This window comes from Puma concolor, chromosome D4 (genome assembly GCF_028749965.1).
Source record: "Puma concolor isolate L17-30 chromosome D4, mPumCon1.1.hap2, whole genome shotgun sequence".
In the NCBI taxonomy this organism is placed as follows: Eukaryota; Metazoa; Chordata; class Mammalia; order Carnivora; family Felidae; genus Puma; species Puma concolor.
In genome coordinates this window covers 52,594,611-52,615,819 of record NC_141679.1, presented here as the reverse complement: position 1 = coordinate 52,615,819, position 21,209 = coordinate 52,594,611, and the positions used below count along the sequence as shown (strand labels likewise).

Below are 21,209 nucleotides of genomic sequence, written 5' to 3'. Positions count from 1 at the left end.
GTGTGTGTGTGTGTGTGTGTGTGTGTGCGCATGAAAGAGACAGACAGAAGAGAAAGGAAGGATAGAGAAATGAGAGGTTATGGTTCTACTACTCGTATATCTCTTTTTCCCTTTTATTTTGCAGACATTTCTACTCTAATTTACCTATACCTCTCTTCCCATCTACCCATAGTACTTGAGTTATCCTAGTGTTATCCTGAACTTACCTCTGATCTCTGTCTTTTTTACATCAGCCCGTTTCTTTTCCAGTTCTTTTTGTCCATATTACTGGCCTCAAATGACAGTAAAATATAGTTTTCCAGAAGGAGTTTTTCTTCTTCCTGTCTTTTGATGACAGGATTGCTTCTCTGTTTTTCTCTTTCAGTACCTTCTCTACCTTCCATTCTCATGGGTTTGTTCCTCATTTCCTTTGCACTGATTCCCAAACCTATGCAACAAACCAACTCAGCAAACCTTGATGTCTTGAGACTCCACAAGGGGCTGATGAACAAGAGAATGCAAGTAGGGCAATGGCAGCTACAAAAGTAATGGGACTTAAGTGGGAAAAGCCATTAGGCTCCACCACAAGATTCTCCAAATGATTCTACTGAACCATGTCCCATGTGCCAGTCCCTTCCTTTTCCCTTTGCTTGTTGGTAGTTCTGATCTCATCCTCCCATTATTGGTTATTATGAGCCACATCTCTGGGTTTTGACATCCTCATTGGTTGAGTTTTCCTTCACGTGGATTTAGTTGGTATAGCCAACCTCTCTCCTCCAGTCTGTCCTATTACATTCCCTCCCCTCTCCCCTCCTCTCTCACCGTCTTTCATCTTTTGCTGTACATTTCCCAGCAGTTCAAACTCCTGAGGATCAATGCATAGGCAGTATAATAAGGGGATCTCATTGTACTGCTTGAGAAGGGAGAATTCCTCCAGGGCTGTATGTCTTGTCAGATCCAACCTGGTATTTTTAAAAACATTCCCTTCACACAGGAGAAGCTGTAGGCATTCTGTAAAAACTGCCTATACCTCTAGGGTGCCTGGGTGGCTTGATCGGTTAAGTGTCCGACTTTTGGCTCAGGTCATGATCTCGCAGTTAGTGAGTTCGAGCTCTGCGTTGGGCTCTGGGCTGACAGCTGGGAGCCTGGAGTCTGATTCAGATTCTGTGTCTACCTCTCTCTGCCCCTTGCCCCCCTGCTCAAATGTAAATAAACATTAAAAAAAAATACCTGCACCTCTGTCTTTGGTACCTCAGATCTTTCTAGGCTACCTTTGCTGCCATTTCAAACCTACTTTGCTATCACTGTATCTCCTTTACTCCCAGGGTCTGAACTCATTTCTTGTCTTCTTGCCTGGATCCTCTGGATAGACGCTTTTATTCATAATTACATCTTGGTTCTCTATTGCAGGGTCACAATTAAACACTATCTTTAGATTTTCAGCTCTGTATTTCTCAGATATTTCTCATCTCTCTATCAACCCACTGAGGTTGATCCCTTGACAATGCTTAGAAACAGCTGTGTCTCCCAAAACTCAACCCAGATTAGATACAGAGAGTTCACATAGGTTTCATGACATGGGCTTTATTGCAGTGTCTTTTTTTTTCTTTTCTTTTTTTGCTCCTGTAGTGATAGTTGCATCAAAAATAATTAGCAATGGAGGATCATCATTAAGAACTTAAAATGTGGAATCAGACAAACCTAGATTTGATTATGAGATCTGTGGTATGAGTTTGAGAAAATTTGCATTAACTACTCTGAACTGTACTTTTTCCATTGATAAAATGAACATGATAGCAACACCAACCTCATAGGCTTATTATGGGCATTCAGGTGCTATAAGCAATGAACTTACTACATTCCCTAGAAGATAAAAAGTGCTAGTAAATTATCATTATCATCTTCATATCTATTGAAATGGGTAAAATTGGGTTTGTAGCAGTAAGTGGAAATTCTAAGGCAAAGGAATCTATGAATGCATTTTCCTGTAAATGCTAAAATCTAGATAAATTGTATTTTCCAGATCCACCTCTTTTATGATGATTCTGGATTTCTCTCATATAAAGTGATATAAGCAATCAAAACACCCAAAACATGAAGAAATGTTTCACATCCTGAAAAAGGAAGCCGTTGCACTTGTACTTCAGATTTTATATTCTACAGATTGGGGATATTGGGAGATCTACAAGTATGGACTTTATTACCACCACCTGGAATTGTGAGCCTTACCTGTAAAAGACAGATGATAGTCAAAGAGGAATCATAAAGTTTAGGAGAAACTGGGGAATGCTGCGCTAAAAGGAGAAACATATCTATAAAATAAAGCATTAATGTTTACCTCAGGCACAGCATTTTCATTCTGGTTGTCCTCCAAGGTAAAGCTCCCTAATTCTGCCAAATTTCACTTGCATAAGTTTGCATGTTACAATTTGGCATTTCATGGCATTGGAGTTGGGGATAGCTAATTCTTGTGATCTTCCATTACTCTCCTGATGTTGCCAATAGAAAATTTCCCCTTGTGCTCATTGACCTAAAAATGAAGTGGTGGTAACTAAATAGTACCTCTCAGGGAATTCTTCACACACACACACACACACACACACACACACACACACACACACACACACACACACACACACACACACACTGTATTTTAATAGGATGCTTACTACATTCAGAATCTGCATCACAGGCCACTCTCTGTGGCTCTCAACCGCCATGCTCCTGATTATGCTTATTAAAAACACCTGAGAAACAGAAACAGCTAGAGCTATTTTAAGGGACAATTCCCCATGCTACCCCTTGGTCTTACTATCTTAAACAACTCCTCTGCTTGGAATTACAGAATCCTGGAATCATAAGGGGTTTTAGAGAGCATCAAATTCAGCATTTCCCAAACTGTGTTCTAAAGTAATGCTATTATCCCAAGAGATGGCACTGTGAAGAAAAAAAGCAGGGGGTGGGGGAGGGGGATTCTATGATCAAACGATTTAGTTAAGCTTTTTTTTTTTTATTCTTATAGTTCGATCCCTGTAGCCTTTAGGAACTTTGAATCTCAAAACGAAACAAAACAAAACAAAAAACAAAAAAGAAAAGAAAAAAAAGAGAAAAGAAAGGAAAAGAAAAAAATGCATGAAATGTGTAGCATTTCCCGACTTTCACTACCTGACTTGCTTTAGTATTCTCTGGTACACTATAATCTTTATGCAGAATAGTTTGGGAAATACCATCGTGATTCCACAGTGTCTTTACAGACAAAGAAACTGCTTCACAGGGGTGCCTGGATGGCTCAGTGGTTGAACATCTTACTTCAACTCAGGTCATGATTTTAGGGTTCCTGAATTCAAGTCCCACGTTGGGCTCACTGCTGTCAGCACGGAGCCACTTTGGATACCCTGTCTCCCTCTCCCTCTCCCTCCCCCACTTGCACTCTCTCTCTTTCTCAGAAATAAATAAACATGAAAGAAAGAAAGAGAGAGAGAGAGAGAGAGAAACTATGCCACTGTCAACACAAAAACCTCTCACTCTACTTGAACAAAAGTCAGAGTCCAGTCTGAAAGTATTCAAAACTCACCAGAATTGGCAGGAGCGCATGGACAGCCCATCTTCCCGTTTGGTGTCCTAACAGCTGGTACTGGCAGCCCTTTCCAGCTCCTGGCACATTTTCTCTCCCTCCCCCAATGTTATATGCAGCCCCATACAGCTTGTGCTGCCTCCAGAGGTACCTGATGCCAAATTCCCTTTTGTTTCATATTGGAGAAGAGCATCCCAGAACTCCCATTGTTGATCATTAACTGATTTGATACCTGATCGTATTCAACTCTCCACTTGCTCATCGCATTCTAAGTGAACACTAGTAGTGATACACTGATAGTGATGGAGAGTCCTTTCGTTTTTTTAGTGTGTTGTTTTAATTTTTACCTGCAATGATTTTTTACCTACATTGTGTCTTTTCTTATATTTCACAGTAGCCATATTAAGATTTAGAAATAAGTTTTTTATTTTGTTTTTGTTTTCATTTTTGTTTTTGTATTGTATTTTAGTGCAAAGTGGATCTTTACTGTGTGTTGAAGAATCTCAACATGCATAATGTATGGGCGAGACCAGTGACAGTTCAGATTAAGAATTAATGCTTTCTTTATTTCAAATACAACAAGTCATGCACTGTTATGGTTAGAGGGAAAAGTATACATTAAAGTCTCTTTCTGTTCCTCCAGGCCTTGTGGACCTGAGAGAACAAATGACCAAGTTAAAGCTTTGACACTGCACCTCAGGCATCAGGACCCTCTCCTCCAGACTGCAGATGCAGAGGTCTTTCTTCTTCCAGTGCAGGCCCCCAACTCACCAGCTCCATTAAGAGTCAGTCACGGTAGGAGCACCTGGGTGGCTCAGTTGGTTAGGTGTCTGACTCTTGGTTTCAGCTCAGGTCATGATCTTGCTCTCTGTGAGTTCAAGCCCTGCACTTGGGCTCTGTGCTGGCAGCGTGGGGCCTGCTTGGGATTCTCTGACTTCCTCTCTCTGCTCCTCCCCCATTTCACTCAAAATAAATAAATAAATAAATGTTAAGAAAAACAAGAGTCAGTCACGGCAGATTGTGGCAGAAGGGAAGGGCAAAACCCATCACAGAACACACCTAAGCACACACCCATATACATCCATATTAAACCGACCTCCCAACCCAAGAGAAAAATAAAACCTTCTCAGATAACTGTGACTATTTGAAAACTATGTCAAAGCAAAGATTATTCTTTCTCCTTTTTGGCAGTCAAATGCAATATTAAATCCTTATTCTTTTGTTTGTTTGTTTGTTTGTTTGTTTGTTTTGACTCTCTCTTTCTCTTAGCGTGTCCCTCCTTCCATCCCTTCCTTTCTCTGTCATTGTGCTTCTCTCTGTCTCTCTACCTTTATGTCTCCCTCCCTCCTTCCTTCCTTCAGTATATTTGACTGTCTCCTTATCTCTATTTCTGGTCATCTGTCAGTTTGTGTGTATTTTGTCTTTTTGTCATCTCTGTCTTTCCTTCTCCCTCTTTATTTTTCTCTTCTCTCAACTAACATAGACTTCTTGGGCAGAATTGATTGGGCAGAAGTCATCAGAGTCGCAGCTGTGGGTAAACAATTATGCTAACAAGCAGTCATCATCAGGATTCCACACTGAGGCAAGACCATTTCCTTTGTCCCAGATCAGTTATTTTGATCTGTTATTTTAGTTTAAACTCATACTCAACCACAGTGATGTCACTGAGATTGGAGAGGGGTATGCCCTGCCCACCCTGGCCTAGAAGATGGCTTCTATACTTGAATTCTTAGAGGTACTCTAATTCTTCAGTTATTGTTTCTATCTCATTATTTGATAAATGGTTCTCAAAATTTTGGTACTTGGACTATGGACTCCCAAGGAACTTTTTGAGGGTCTGTTGAGTGAAAAGTATTTTAAGGGAAAACCAAGATATTACTTGCTTTTTCACTGTATCGATAATTGCACTGGTTTTGCAAAGGCAATGGTAGGTAAACTTGTTGGAATCTGAATTCAAGGTGGTAACACCAAACTGGTGTTAGTAGTCATATATATTTATATTTATTTATATTTTACCATGACGTATTTAAAGAAAATGGTGACAGTTCACCTAACAGTGTCCTTGGTTAAGTAGTATAGATTATTAGTTTTATAACAACTTCTGAGTAAATATCCTTTTAATATTCTATGTGATGGCATGTGAAGTGTGCATAAATCACTTAAGCTGCAAACTGAAGTATGTGTTGTCTCAAGCAAAAGGACTTGTGTGATGGGTTGAATTGCAAGCTGAACTAAACCACTTTTTCACTTAACATCATTTTAATGTGAACGTTTGACTTTCAGTCAAACTAGAGTTCTTGAGACTTAGGTATGTGGTATATATTTCTCAAAAATAAGCAAAGCGACCTTGTCACTTCAAGGAAAGCAATCATTTGTATTTCTCTTTGTTGCCAGTGAACAAATTAGAGCTTTCAAGTGAAAATTAAAATTTTGAAAATCATTTGTATGCCACCCACACTTGACAACTTCCCAGTACTTCAAGAATTTTCTGATGAGATCGGTAGTGATATTAACCAATGTATTTTTTTGGTATTGTGTAATCAAGCTATTAATAATTTGAAGATGTGTATCATTGTGCCATTGGCTTGGGGCTCAGCAGACTGTTCACATTATAGTTCTAGGGCTCACTAGATATCTAAAATGTGACATATAATTTATCTTCAACTTCAGTCTTCCATCCATAAAATAGATCTAATATACTCCCTTGTCAGGAAGTTTATGATTCTTAAATGGATATATATGTGAAGATGGTAACACATTTAGGAAATCAATATACGTTATCACTCTTTTCATGAATATGTATTGTGATAACCACACCTGCTTCATAGGCCTTTTTTGGATATTAAATAATACATTAAATAGAAAGTATCTCAAAGACTGTTAGATTCTTCATTCTCTTTTCTCCTCTTTCTCCACCCTCTCTATCTTCAACCTAAAAATTAAACATACATTCTATAACACAGTCCACTCAGGAAAACAGAAATTGTACCTGTTGTTTTTAACAAAGAAAAATGTAATCTAAAGATGGTTTACATAGATATTGGAAATTGGGAAGAGGCAAAGGGGGCGCTGATGTGGTACAGAGATGGGGTCACAGAAAGCAGCTGCACCTTTAGGGTGTGGGGAATCAAAGGAAGAATCAGGTTATCAGGAGCCTGGGAGAGAGACCAGTAGCTCTGAGGGCCACACTTGGAGGTGGTGCTTTGCAGCCAGTGTTGAAATCTGAGAAGTTCAGCAGAGAGCTGAACGCTACTCTCACTCAAGAACTCTCAGGAGGGGATGCCAGCAGCCCAGTGCTGACACTTCTGAGATGACAGAATGAGCTGGTTCTGGAAGGTCTCGAAAATCTGTAGACAGAAACTGATTTCTGCTAACACAGTGAAAGGATGATTGCTAAGACAACACTGAAAGCCAATGAACATGAAGGAATAAGTCCCTTGTCCTCTTTCTCTTCCCCCCAATCTCTCTTCAGTGCTCCCTATTGCAGAACCTAACAGGTAGCCAGCTAGCAAAAGAGAAATGTGGTGTGCAGAGAACCAGCCCCAAAATCTCATTGCAGACTAGAGAAGCTGGTTTGGGAGCTAGAAGATAACAGCTTAAAACCAGACAGAATTCTTACCTGGACTGTAGTGAGAGGGAAATTAGAACAGCCCTCTTTGTTGAAAGTCTTTACCTGAAGTGAACCTATTAGGAGGACTTGAGATGTCAATATTATTTGGTGGACCCAGTGGACTAATTTTCATATCTAGTTTTCGGGAAGAGAGACTCAGTTATGCCATCCAGTACAATTGTAATTACTGTTTTTGCAGAAATAGAAATCCAGGAGGCCGCCAGGAGAATGAAGCAACAGAATGTGTTCTAAAGTGACTAATTTAAAATTGATCACTGTGACATGCCTCCTTAAGCTTGAGACGTTTCACACAATCAGGTTTTCAGTGTTTTCGTTAGTGTGATTTGCATAACCAAGATTTTATTTTACTTTTTTAAAGAGGATTCTATTGTAATGAAACCAACATAGCTATTAAAGGGAGAGAGTTGGGCTGATGAATAAATGCTATTTCATTGTATTCTATGTGATTGCGGTGTAATTTTTTGCAATACATTTGACTTTATGTGTGTGTACCTGTGAGAGAGAGAGCGAGAGAGCGAGCGAGCTAAGAATAACAACCGTAGAATTGTTAAATTTTTGTAAGAGAGCATACCTGGGAAATTTATGAATGAGGTTTCAGTTTCCAAAATTGTCAAGGCTAGAATATGAATATATATATATATATATATAATGTTTTTCATAGCAATTAAAGTGATTAAGGGCAATGAATAAATATGTTTCAAAATCATATAATGGTTTTATTTTATGCATTCATCTACAGACATTCTAAGAAGAAAAAACCCCTAATATTCAAATTATTTTTCTTTCTGAGACACACTGGCTACAAATTGTTGGCTCTCAGGCTTTCTTTCTTTTACATGCCATATATTGATAGTTAGATCATTTATTTTGAAACAGATTGACTGAAAATGCTCCATTTGATGTTGAAATTGTCTTATACCCTAATTATTACTTTCTAATACCTATTTAAAACTATACATTGACTTACAAAAACAAATGTAATTAAATGCATTATCTGAAAACACAGGCAATAGTGTCATCAGGGATGGGTACCTCAGATGGGATTGTGGACCTGCAGCCTGGAAATACATATGTGATTTTTTTTTTTTCAAAATTAGAGGAAAAGCAGCCAGATGGAAAATAACATGAGGAATTTGAAATGAGTGTTGTTGGAAGGAGTTAAGTTTTCTTCTATGTTCCCAAGAGATTTTGTTTCATTTCATTTAGGGAATCTGTTGGAGATGGTTTCAAGATGTAGAACTCTTGTAAGTGAAGTATCCCAAATGAATTTGGAACATCCACATTGAGACTGCTTCATATTCTGGTAAGATTAAATGATTTTTAATGTGTTGACCTTTAGAGAATGCAATGGGAAATGTGTGTGTGTGTGTGTGTGTGTATGTGTGTGTGTGTGTATGTGGTGTGTAAATAAAAAATTATGAAGGTTTATAACCCAATGCACAAGTTTGAGATTCAAAAACTATTCTTTATTTGTTTTATTTCGCATCCAGTGATCATTTTCTGGCTCCTCAAGAGGAGTGGGATACAATAAGGAATTCAAATTTGCTATTATCAATCTATCACTACGTATATGTACATTATTTGCATTGGTCAGTATGCCAGCACAATGGCCCCAGGAGCAGGTAGTATTGCCCTCACAGTACAGATGTGGAAAATGGAAGTACAGGGAAAGTATAACCTTGTCTAAGATCATGTAGCTTAACTGGCACAAGAGTGACTTTTCTCTCTGCTCTACCTTTTATGCTGTCATGCTGCCCCTAGCATTTGTGCTAGGTGAGGAGCCAAAGAATTAACATTGGTTGAGGGAAAGACCCTCAAATTATAAAATGTAATTTAAAAGAGAGTCATAATTGCCTTCCCTCAGACAGAAAACCAAAGCGAAGGAATTTCCTTTATATTTTTACAACTCTTGAAAGGAGAAAGATTTCTGTAAGTCATTGACAAGTTACATCGATGAGGATGTTTCAAAGAAATGGTAAGTTTTAGAAAAACTGACATAGGAAAATGTGTGCTATAATTTTCCCATTTGCCTTTGCTGTAAAATGAAACTCTGTAGCAGGCTTCCTGTATATAAATACCCTGTCCTGGCTGATGACACAGTTTAATGGAGTGAATACTAATTCTTTCTGTATAGCTAACTGGTATACAAGTCAAATAACTTGAGTGTCATTTCACTTTTTGTTACTTATATCATGAGGTTGTTGTAAGATTCCATTGAAATAAGAGATAATAAATGGAAAGCAACTACAGTTCTGCCTGGCACAGTGTGTGTGTGTGTGTGTGTGTGTGTGTGTGTGTGTGTGTGTGTGTCTGTGTGTGTGTGTGTATTCACTAATAAGAAACTTTATCAAAGACCTTATGATGTATTAGCTATTAAAATATATCATTATTTTGTTATCCATCTATCCATGAAGGTTTGTAATTAAAGAAATGTTTATGTGAAAGATTCTCTCCACTCAACATAACATAAAATTAGGCCTTAGTGTATTTTATTCATGTAGAAGACATTTGTTTGGGGCAGTTGCAGATTGCTGGTTGAAAATTTTTGAATTCTGGTGCATTCATTTGTAATGGCAGAATGCAGTGCAGTCTCTTTTGTTCTAGATACTCAAAAGATCCAATGGATTAGTTGATCTAACTATCCTACCTGAACATTTTCAAACAAATTTCCTCTAGTGATGACAAACCAGATAACCACTGTGTCCCCGTGAGTCAGATTTGCTTGGGTTATTCAATAGTGGCTGACACCTTGGGAGGCTGTAAAGCATTCTCTGGGTGGCCTTCTTGCTTACTGAGTCTTGCTTCTCTAGTGGTAATAATCAGCAGCATTTCTGTGGGAGTAGATACCATGCCTGCAGTTGAAGATTACATTTTAACTCTGTGTTGTGAAATGGAAAAAAGAAAAAAAAAAGCCCATTTTCAATGTGACATTCTGAGAAGCCTTCAACCATCCTCAAGTTCCAGTGTGTATTTTCACTTTTTGATGGTGGAGTAAAAGCCTGTAAAAATAAAGTATGCAATGAAGACATGAGGCTAGAATCTCCAGACAAAGGCTCCCCACCCTCCCTGCCACCAGAGAACCATGGGAAGGGAATCTAGGCCAGTCTAAGACTATTTTCCATTAGTCTGCATTTTGAAAACACCTGCAAAATTGTCCATGTCCCTCCTACGCTGCATTACTTCTCCATTCAAGAGTTTTGCATTTGGATAGAAGCTCCTAAACAAACAGTCCCAAATTTCCACTTTACATTCAGCTTTGGATTGAGTTAAAAAGTTATTGTTGTTTCGTAGACATAGCATGTTTGCCACTTAGGGCCTTGTTTTTCTTTGCTTTTTCTCTGAAGTAATCCTGTATTTGCTTCCTGTCTAAGTTTAAGATACTGAGTTACTTATCCTCTCTTAATCTCGGTATTGTCATCATAATGTGAGAATCATAACAGTTACATTACAGACATTTAAGGATTACAAAGAATATGTGTAAATCACTTACTACGTGGAACATTGCTGATGATTGTACATGACATCTATAGATGTACATCTGCCAGTAGGTTTGATAACATGTGAATCCCCCAGATATTCATCAGTAACTTTTTGGGATCTTCCAGAATAAGGACAGAACTGATTCAAAGGATTGGGGTGATTCACAAAAGGTGGAGATGTTAGAGGAAGTCTTACCTTGAACTTAAAACATTTTATTCACTAATTATCAGGCCAAGGAAAACAGACTTTACCTTAGGTTTCTTCCTATTACCTGTGTGGTTGTGTGCCTTTATCATCAGCTTTTTCATATTTGCATTTCTAGACTGATAGTTCTCAGGCTTTAAAGTGTTTACAATAGCCTGAAGAGCTTATTAAGTATATAAGGTACAGGATGTTGTTCTCAGGATCTTATTCCATAGGACAGGTTGCGAATGGGTCTAAGAATCCACATTTTATACATGATTATTTAGAATAAGAACAATTCTGGAATATGCCATTAAATGAAACTTATAGTTTTTCTTCCTCAAAGCTGTAAGTTTTACACTATCTAATTCTGGTGTATTATTGTTATAGGTTAAATTGAACAACTTCACTAAATAGCAGTTAAGAGAAATAACTAAGAAACAGATATGCTTCAATAAGGATTCTCTGCATTTATTTGTCAATACAGTAACTTTGCAAAGATTTGGATTCCATGAACATATAAGAAATTGATAGAACAAATATGGGATAAACAAACTGACAAACAAACTGCCTTAGTTAATAACAACTGGGGTTCTGATACTTTATTGAAAACCTTCTAATAACCAGTTGCTTTCATGTGCTATTGGTTTATCAGATCTTAATTCCAGTCTTCCTCAGTAGTCAATATCCCCATTGTAGGGGTGCCTGCATGGCTCAGGTGGTTAAGCGTCTGACTCTTGATTTCGGCTCAGGTCATGATTCTCACAGTTTGTGAGTGTGAGCCCGACATCTGGCTCCATATTGTCAGCACAGAGCGTGCTTGGGATTCAATCTCTCCCTCTCTCTCTGCCCCTCCCCTGCTTGTGCTCTCGCTCTCTCTCTAAAAAATAAATAAGTAAGTAAGTAAGCTAGCTAGATAGCTTAAAAATCCCCATTTGGGGTGGCTGGGTGGCACAGTCGGTTAAACATCTGACCCTTGGTTTCGGCTCAGGTCATGATCTCTCGTTTCATGAGTTTGAGCCCCACATCTGGCTCTGCACTGACAGTGTGGAGCTTGCATGGGGTTCTCTGTGTCTCTTTCTGCTTTCTCTCTCTGTCTCTCTCAAAATGAATAAATAAATCACAAACAAATTTTAAAAATAAAATTAAAAAATCCCCATTCTACAGATTAAGAAAAATAGATTTATATGAGTTACTGCTCATCAAGTTATGAAGTTAAGAAATGTCAGGCCAGGATTCAGTCTGGGCACCATGTCAGTGTGCAACCAGTACAGCTGCTTTGTAATCCTGGGATAATTCAACTTTGCAATCATGAAAGGTTTTTGTTCGGTGGCAGCCAACAGCATAAGCACATATGGGAACAGTCAGCCTGTATTTGTTTTGTTTAAGCTCCTGAACACTGAAATTCACCCTCACCTCCTGAGTTAGACTTTGAAAGACAGAAGTAGAGTAGGCTTATTTTGTCTGCTCTGTAAACTACTCAGAAAGAAATTTTCTGAAAAAAAAAGTTTCAAGTATCTTCTTCAAATTCTTGTTGTTTTTCACCAATGTGCTTGTTTGATTTTCACCAATTCTGCTGAGTGTGTGAGTATCCTTTTGCAGTTAAATTGACTGTGAGAGATTTTTCCCAGTTCAATAGCTGGGCATATCACCTTCCTATGAATGAAGTTTCTAGTCTCCTTTGTATCTAGGTTTGGCTGTGTGTCTCAGTTCTAGCCAGTGTAATAAGAGGTACCGTAATGTGGCCACTTCCTAGTCATGTCCTTACAGGATGGATGCGTATCTTCTTCTCTTTCTTCCTCTAGTGACTTGGAAAATGAATGTCAGATGGGATGTTCTGCTGAACATCTTGTATCATGCAGAGAAGGACAATATCTGAAGGTGGTAGAACAACAACAAAGAAGGAGCCTGGCTTTTTGCTTAATTTTCGAGCAAAACAGTCCAACATTGCTTCTCTGCTGAACGTTGTGTGAGAAATAAATAAGCTTTACTTGTTTACCCATTGCCATTGAGCCATTCTACATGGTGAAATATATATCCTAATGAATTGATGCATTCTTCTGTACATGTGTTACCCATTGAATACTTGGCATACTGTGACTCCTTTGGGAGGTCAGTCATAGCCTGAAAAGAAGCACAAGGCCCTAAGTAAAGAACGCTGTGGTAGTTACCTAGATATTGTGTGTCTAGACTTTGAACCATCTCACCTTGCCCATCTCATTTCTAACACTGTTTTCCTGACCACCCTCCTCTAGCCTGTTTTTCTTTTAGTTGATCCTCTTCCAGATCAATACATAAGTTTGTTACTTTTTCAACTCTCCTTGCTGTGGCATCTATCTTTCATGCATTCATGGTAAGGAGAAGGCAAATATGAGACCATAGGTATAATGAATTCTGAGAAGAACTTCAGGTCCTGGCCCTGTTTAGAAACATTCAAAGTAAACTTTCCAAAAAACACCACAGGCTGCCCAAATAAAATTTGTCTACAGACAACATAAAGTGGACTTCTTAAATTTCTGATACCTCGATAACAACATCCAAATCCACATAACCAATAAAATGTTCTTCTTGTCCCTTGCCTTTCACCCAACCCCTCAGCTGGACTATGCTCATTTGCATACAGGACAAAACAATTTTATTTTTTTCATATTTCATATGTCTTCTTGGATCTTTATTTTAGAGAACATTTTAAATCTATAGTTATTTCCATAGTACCTAAAGAATGCCTTACCATCTTATGGATGCAGTGTTCTCCTGATTCCATAATCTAGTTGTTACTGAGTTATTATTTGGCTCCAATTCTGCTAGAGAGAATGCTTCCTGCATGGCTGGTTGTACTGACACTCTAGGATCCTGCGTGAGATTCCTTGGCTCTTTATCTTTCCTGTTAATACTACATCTTGTGTACCTTCTGACATGCAGAGTGCATGTAAATATGCTTCATACTTACAATATACCCTGGTTGGTTGGCTACTACAGTGGTGACAGTTGATTATTCTCTTTGTCATTCCCTTGATGCTTCTCCTATTTTTGAACATACTTGCTGGTACTTTCAACCCCATGGTCTACCTACAGTATTTCATTAATTCCCCTAAAACACTGAGGTAGGTATAATGACAATGCTTTAGTTACTGACTCAGCAGATATTTACTTAGTTCTTTGATGCTAGGCATTGTTTCAGGCAATGGGAGGGAAAATTCAGTTGCTCACTCTCTAATAGGGAAGATAAATAAAATAAGTAAATGTCAAACAAACACACAGAGACAAAACTAAAACATCTTTTAAGTGTTTCACTATAAAACTTAAGTCTTATGCAAAACAGCTTATCAGTGTAATAGTATAAAACTTAAGTCTTAGGGGTGGGGAGCCGGGGGGAAAATTGTTCAGTTTTACTGCATGATGAAGAAGGGCCTAAGATCAAAAAATATTTTCTGGAGATTCTACTTCAGTTGAATGTAGAAATATGAGGAAACAGACTCTGACAGATTCAATGATGTTTTCCATAATGTCACAGCTACTTATGGCAGAGGAGGGGGCAAAGATCCATACGCTGGTACTTCTGAGGTCATAGCCCTGCAACCAGCATTCTTGCTGCAGAGATCTTTGGGTTTTGGCTATCTTTGCAATTGAATACTTTCTACATGTTGGTCCTCACCCACACCCCCATCACTATTCCCCTTGCTTCTCAGCACTTGATTCTCAGTTATAGTTATACTATGTCTTAGTGGAGGAGATGATATACAAATTCAGATGTTTTTCAAGGAAACAACTTCCAAATATTCAGCTTCCATATGGACTCTTTCTTAACAGTGGTCCAAATGAGATTCCACTTATGGTCTGCCAGTTCTGCCTTCCACCTCCCCTTCACAAATGCTCCTCTTTCACTTTGCAAAACAAAGGCAAGCTTCTCAACTTGGCGTTACTTCCCTGGGTAAGGCATCCTGGGAGTAAACACCTCAATGATGATCAGCCAAGCTAAGATCCAAGAATAAAGTGTAGCCCTCAGAGGGACGTTCTAGGAAAGCAAAAGTAAGTAGTTCAGGGAACAAATAAAGGAGGAGCATATGATTTCGTTCAGTGGCAAATTTGTGGCAATCCTATTGTCTTAACCTACTATTCCCTACTTGATCAGCCTTCTGTTCACCCAAGCCTACCTTCTTCTGGACTCCCTCTTGAAGATGAAGCTTCAAACAGCTATATACCCAAGGTTTTAAGGAACATATTTATAGAATATATAAAGTATGTAATAACCTAGAAATTACATCCTTTGGAACTATAAAAAATATATGCTATATTTGTGTTCGATGTCAACTTTACAAATGTGTGAGAATATGTGTGTGTGTATGTATATGTGTATATATATACATATATATAGTGTGGTGTGTGTGTGTATGTGTGTGTGTGTGTGTGTGTGTGTATTTTCAAAGTTATTTCAAAGAAACATATATTTGAAGACCTCCTCCAAAGTGTAGTTGCTTTTTCGGGGAGCTGCCGAGGAGGGTAGGAGGAGACATATCCCCAAGTCTCCGTCACTCCCTATCTCCAAGCATTTTCAGGCTTATTCTTGACACTACTGGTTATTTGCTTTTTGGATAATGCAAACGTTAATGTCAACCCTTAGAAGATAAATATCACTCCAGTATTTTACAATGCTATTACTATGTTGTCTATTTACCACCATTTGTTCAATTGAAGAAATTAATAGATAATATACAGGCCATTAATTTTATCTGAGTTTTAAAAATGTGATGCATATACGAGGGGCATATGTGTCACATGAGTGAATAAATGAGTGAAAGCTTTATCCTAATGTAGAAAAGCAATATAAGAGAGTTAGCTCTTGAGAACATGAGAGCAATTATACTATTATATGTCTAAGTATTTGTCTAGTTGTGAAGATTTATTTTCTGATCTAGTTAGCTTCCTTTGTCTTGGTTGGGTTTATCACACAGTATTAGATAATTTAATTGCACAGTATCATTATCATGTAAATGCCAGGGAGGCACTTGTGGTCTTGTCATTATATATTGCTCCGAGCTGTATCACACAATCACTGAGAAAGGAATGGGAGTAAAGCCTGTTTTTTCTCAGTTTTGAAGAACGGCAGTAAAATTGTGATTGCAGCATAATTAAATCTGTATATCTAGATGCTAATAAATGCCCTGCTGTCTTAGAATTCAAAAGAAGTGTCAGGTCTCTCAGCCTTCCCTGGCACTGGTCACAATCTCTGAGCCTTTTTTTTTTTTTTAATAGCTTTGCAGCTAATGACTAGCTTGAAAACTTTCAGGAGAATTTTGCCACTTTATATCGTACATTAAACTCCATTATTGAATAGGCTTATTCCCCTTCAACTGTATTTTTTTACTTCTTCTTTCTTTTCTCCTTCCACCCTCCCCCCATCTCTCTTTTTTGTGGGGAGGAAGAGTGGTGGCAATTTGGGGTGAAGAGGTAAACAAGACTGTTCCTTTGAGGATGCATTAGTCAATTTTCTTCCTTTCAGGGGCATTTCAAGCAGGAAGTGCATAAATAAAATTAATTGCATAACTCTCTGTACACCTGTCAAAATCTTGACATGTGCAGTGCCTGTAATTGGCATTGTGTATTCAAAGTAAGTTTTGCAAACAGCAGGAGCACAGGCTGCATGAGAGCTGCCTGTTAAATAGGGGCGATCTCTGGGAATGGAGTGTCTGTCAGTGATCCTTCATAGTTATAGCAGCCACTAGCCAGAGTCTTACCAATGTGCCTTCCTTATTCCTATTTCTTGTACATGTACTTGCACAAAATTTTAGGGCCTGTTTTATGATTTCATTAGCCATTGCAGTATTGTTAAATGTCATGGCAATATAAGCAAAATAAAACAACTGTTAGATAACACTAGCGTCAATGACAGACAAACCCCAAAATATATAATAGCTTAAGCACAATAGAATTTTATTTCTTAGCCATTTAACTGTTTTTAAGTTTATTTATTTTGAGAGAGGCAGAGATGGTGCAAGTGGGGGATGGGCAGAGAGAGAGAGAGAGAGAGAGAGAGAGAGAGAGAGAATCCCAAGCAGGCTCCATGCTGCCAAGGCAGAGCCTGACATGGGGCTCAAACCCACAAAGCCAAGAGATCAAGACCTGGGCCCAAACCAAGAGTCACATGCTTAACTGACTGTGCCGCCCAGGCACCCCTATTTCTTAGTCATATAAACTAAAAAATAAGGTGTCTGGTACATGGTCAACTATATTATTCAAGTAGATTATTCAAAGATCTGGGCCCTTTCCATCTTGTGGTTTGCTGTTTTTAAAATGTGACTTTCAAAATCACCCTGTTTTGTTTAATTTAGCTGGTGGGAGGGGAAGAGACGTAAGGAAAACATGCAGGGGTTTTTGTGGGCCAGGCTAGAAGTGGCAGACCACACTTGCACTCATGTTCCATTGGCCAGAACTCACTAGTACAATGGAGGCTGGGAAAAAGAGCCTACTTGTGTGACCAGGAGTTTGGGCAAATCCCTAACCAGAATCATATAAAGTTTTGAAACTGTAGTCATCAATAATTGTATAAAGGGGAAGAAGATGACCAAAGTATAGACAGACACAAGGCAATGGAGAAATTATAAAATGTAACACAGTATTCCATTAATGATTTTATAATTATATCGATCTTTTCATGCAGAGTGAAGAATGCTGATTAGTTTTGCAGCTACTGACAATTTAAACACAGCCACAAACAGTGCTGGGCCCCACCAACAGAGCTTAATTCTTACAAAGACTGAAAGAGAAGTTGGTCTGTTTATTTCCTAATCTAGAATGGGGTGTAGAGGACTACAGGTCTCAATAAAGGTAAACACCAGCTTTTAGCTCCACAAGAATTCAGGGGGGTGGAGATAGAAATGCACTGCAGTCATTCATTCATTTATCCCACACACTTTTGTTTAGGTACCTTCTATATACCATATACTATATTTAGCCTTAAAGACAAGAGAAATTAATAAAATAGAACCTTTGCTCTCCAGACCTCACATGTTAGTGAGAGAAGCAAACCTATAAACTAATAACTATTATCGCAGTTATAGTTCTATGAAGGCATAGTTGGAGTCATTACCTCTGCCTAGAGATATCAGGGAAGACTGCAGAGAGATGTCATTTAATCTGGGCTGGAACTGTGGGTCTTTTCAGGCAGAGGAGTGACTTTTAGGGAGCATTAAACCCATGGTCAAAGACATGAAAAAGCATGGCAGCCCAGGGGAATGAAAAAACATGGCATAAGCAGAAATGGGAAGTTCTTTTGCATGTCTGGAAAATAGAGAGTTTATAATAGGATGTTGGAGTCTGAGGAAGCCAGTTTGTGAACAGTGACTCCAAAGTCCAGGGTGAATGGAATAGTTGGTCTCTAGGGCTATTCTAGCAGAGGAAAGAGTGAATGATTTCCTGAGAGCCACTTCTTCACTATCAGCATCTTAGAGTCTAATAGTTTTCTAACTACAGACTACAAGGCACTCCTCCTCACTCATCCCCTGGTCACTCATGCACCACGTGTGTTCCCAGGGAACTATGAAAGGGATATACAGCTACATAGGTAGATTGCTGAAATTAGATAAGTAGAGGAAAGTAATGGGAAAAAAATTTTTGTTTAATTTACTTCTTTTAATGTTTATTTATTTGTTGGGGGGTGGTGGTGAGCAGAGAGAGAGGGAGAGAAAGAATCTGAAGCAGGATCCATGCTGTCAGCGCAGAGCCCGACATGAGGCTCAGGCTCACGGATCTGAGCTGACATCAAGAGTCAGGTGCCTAACTGACTGAGCCACCGAGGTATCCCAAGTTTGTTTATTTTAAATATAAGTTGCCCTTACATAAATATGACAAATCACAGTGTCCTGCTATTGAACAGTCCCTATTTGGTGGTTTAATTTCTTCCTGAGTTCTCTTCTTTCTTAATAGTATATATTCTGGGAAAACAGGATGAGTTTTCTTCCTGAGCTCTCTTGTTTCTTAACAGTAAGTATTCCAGGGAAACAGGATGAGCAAAGTCATGGAGTTATGAAATATTATATGCGTTACAGTACATAGTATATAGTGACTGTAGTAAAATGTGAGAGGAGAGGGGTGAATTGAAGAAGGAATAATTAAGCACAAAAGGACCAACACTTAAATATTTGGAAAATTATCAGCCTGTCCCCATTGCAGAAAAATGAGAAAGCCCCTTTTGGAGACAGCAAAGGTGTAGCTAGATAATCACTTCAAGAAGGGATTATCTCTGGGGCTCCTGGGTGGCTTAGTAGGTTATGCAGTTAAGCTTTAAGCATCTGACATCAGCTCAGGTCACTCATGATCTCACAGTTTGTGAGTTCGACTCCGCATTGGGTTCTGTGCTGACAGCTCAGAGCCTAGAGCCAGCTTCCAATTCTGTGTCTCCCTGTCTCTGCTCCTCCCCCGCTCATGCTCTGTCTCTCTCCTTCAAAAATAAATATTTATTTTAAAAGGAGATTATCTATGGATTTTTATCAGCCATATCATCAGGCCTCAGGGATAGAGATGGGATTCTATTAGCATAGACAGTGACTGCTGGTTTGAACTAAAGGGAAGAGAGACTGAGTGAAATAATGGAAGGCTTTTGGGTTTCTGGGATTCCACAGGACAAGCCAACAGAGCTATCTACTATACAACTGTGAACCTTCCTTGTACTTCAAGAAAAGGTGTGATTCAGAATATCAGCCCAGAGCAGTGGGGGCAAGGCTACCACCCATGACCAAAGGGGTAGGTTCTCCATCAAGGGCTTAAGGGGTATGACCTCTGCCCCAATGGGATTGGAGGGTAGAGAATAAAGCCAAAGAGGAGTATTCTCAAGTCTTAAGATTTAATGGAATATGCCTTACTAGGTTTTGAACTTGCTTGAGACTACTCCTCCTTTCTTCTTTCTGACATCTTCCTTTTCGAACGGTATTGTAAATTTTGTCTGTTTTACTACAGGTGTTTTGGAAGCATGTAACTTGTCTGGTCCCATAGATTAATAGCTAATGAGGAGTTTTGCTTCAAGGTGAATTGTACCTAGAGTCTTACCCATACCAGATTTAGATGATATTTTAGATGAGACTTTGGACTGGGAGTTGATGCTGGAATGGGTTAAGACTTTGGGGGCTATTGGAATGGGGTGATTGTATTGTGCTCCGGAAGGACATAAGTTTGGGAGGCCAGAGAGCAGAATGCTATGGACTGAACACAATCCTTCCAAATCCATACGTTGAAGCCCGAATTCTCAAGGTGACTGTATTTAAAGGTAGACCCTTTGGGGCGCCTGGGTGGCGCAGTTGGTTAAGCGTCCGACTTCAGCCAGGTCACGATCTCGCGGTCCGTGAGTTCGAGCCCCGCGTCGGGCTCTGGGCTGATGGCTCAGAGCCTGGAGCCTGTTTCTGATTCTGTGTCTCCCTCTCTCTCTGCCCCTCCCCCGTTCATGCTCTGTCTCTCTCTGTCCCAAAAAAATAAATAAACGTTAAAAAAAAAATAAATAAAAAAAATAAAGGTAGACCCTTTAAAGAGGGGGAAAAAAGTTGATAGAGGTGGCAAGGATAGGGTCCTAATCCAATAAGAAAGGTGTTCTTAAGACACACCAGGAGTGTGTACCCACAAAGAAAAGGCTATGTGAGGACATAGTGAGAATGTGCCAGTCTGCAAGCTAGGAAGAGAGCTCTCATCAGATACCGAATCTACCAGAACCTTGATCTTGATTTCTAGCTTCCAAAACTGTAAGAAAATTAATTTTTGTTGTTTAAGCCACCCAAACCCTGGCATTTTGTTACAACAGCTCTAGTTGACTAATACAATGTGTTCAAGTGTGAATGACCAGTTATATAATAATAAACATATTATTAACCACATATCAGGTAATAATATATCAAGCCCTATATATAAATTATCTCATGAATACACTCAAAAACCCTTGGTGATAGTTATTGTTATTACTATTTTTTAGAAAAAGTTCAGGCCAAAGAGGAAAATTACTACATTTACAAGCAGTGGAGAACTCACTATTATTCTACTATAATATAGTTTGCATGTGACCATCTTCAAAGAGCTTAACTTCTCTGAGCTTGATTGTTCATTAAGTAATGATATGTATGCTGTCTCTTCAGAGGGTTATTTGCATGGTTTAAATAAAATGACAAATCCATTATATGCACTCTAGTCATGAATATCTTCACCAGTATCACTATCATATTTTTGTGACTTCTGTGTCCACTCAGATCCCTGACTTTTCACAGGACCTGTCTCAGGTCATCATGATACCATTGTCAAAGTACCTTACATATAGCCTTTGTTCGACTACTGACTTGTCATTAGAAGAAGGGTTTGAACATAAGGCTTTAATGGCATTCTCTTCAG

General features: G+C 38.8%; 1 long non-coding RNA gene across 2 annotated transcripts in view; it reads left to right on the top strand.

The window, feature by feature from the left end:
• Positions 1 to 21,209, top strand: part of LOC147574878 (uncharacterized) — a 469,068-nt gene that overhangs the window by 214,691 nt on the left and 233,168 nt on the right. For both annotated transcript variants that reach the window (XR_015243595.1, XR_015243596.1), the window contains exon 2: positions 8,391 to 8,487. This is a non-coding gene — a long non-coding RNA (uncharacterized LOC147574878). The remainder of the gene's footprint in view (positions 1 to 8,390; positions 8,488 to 21,209) is intronic.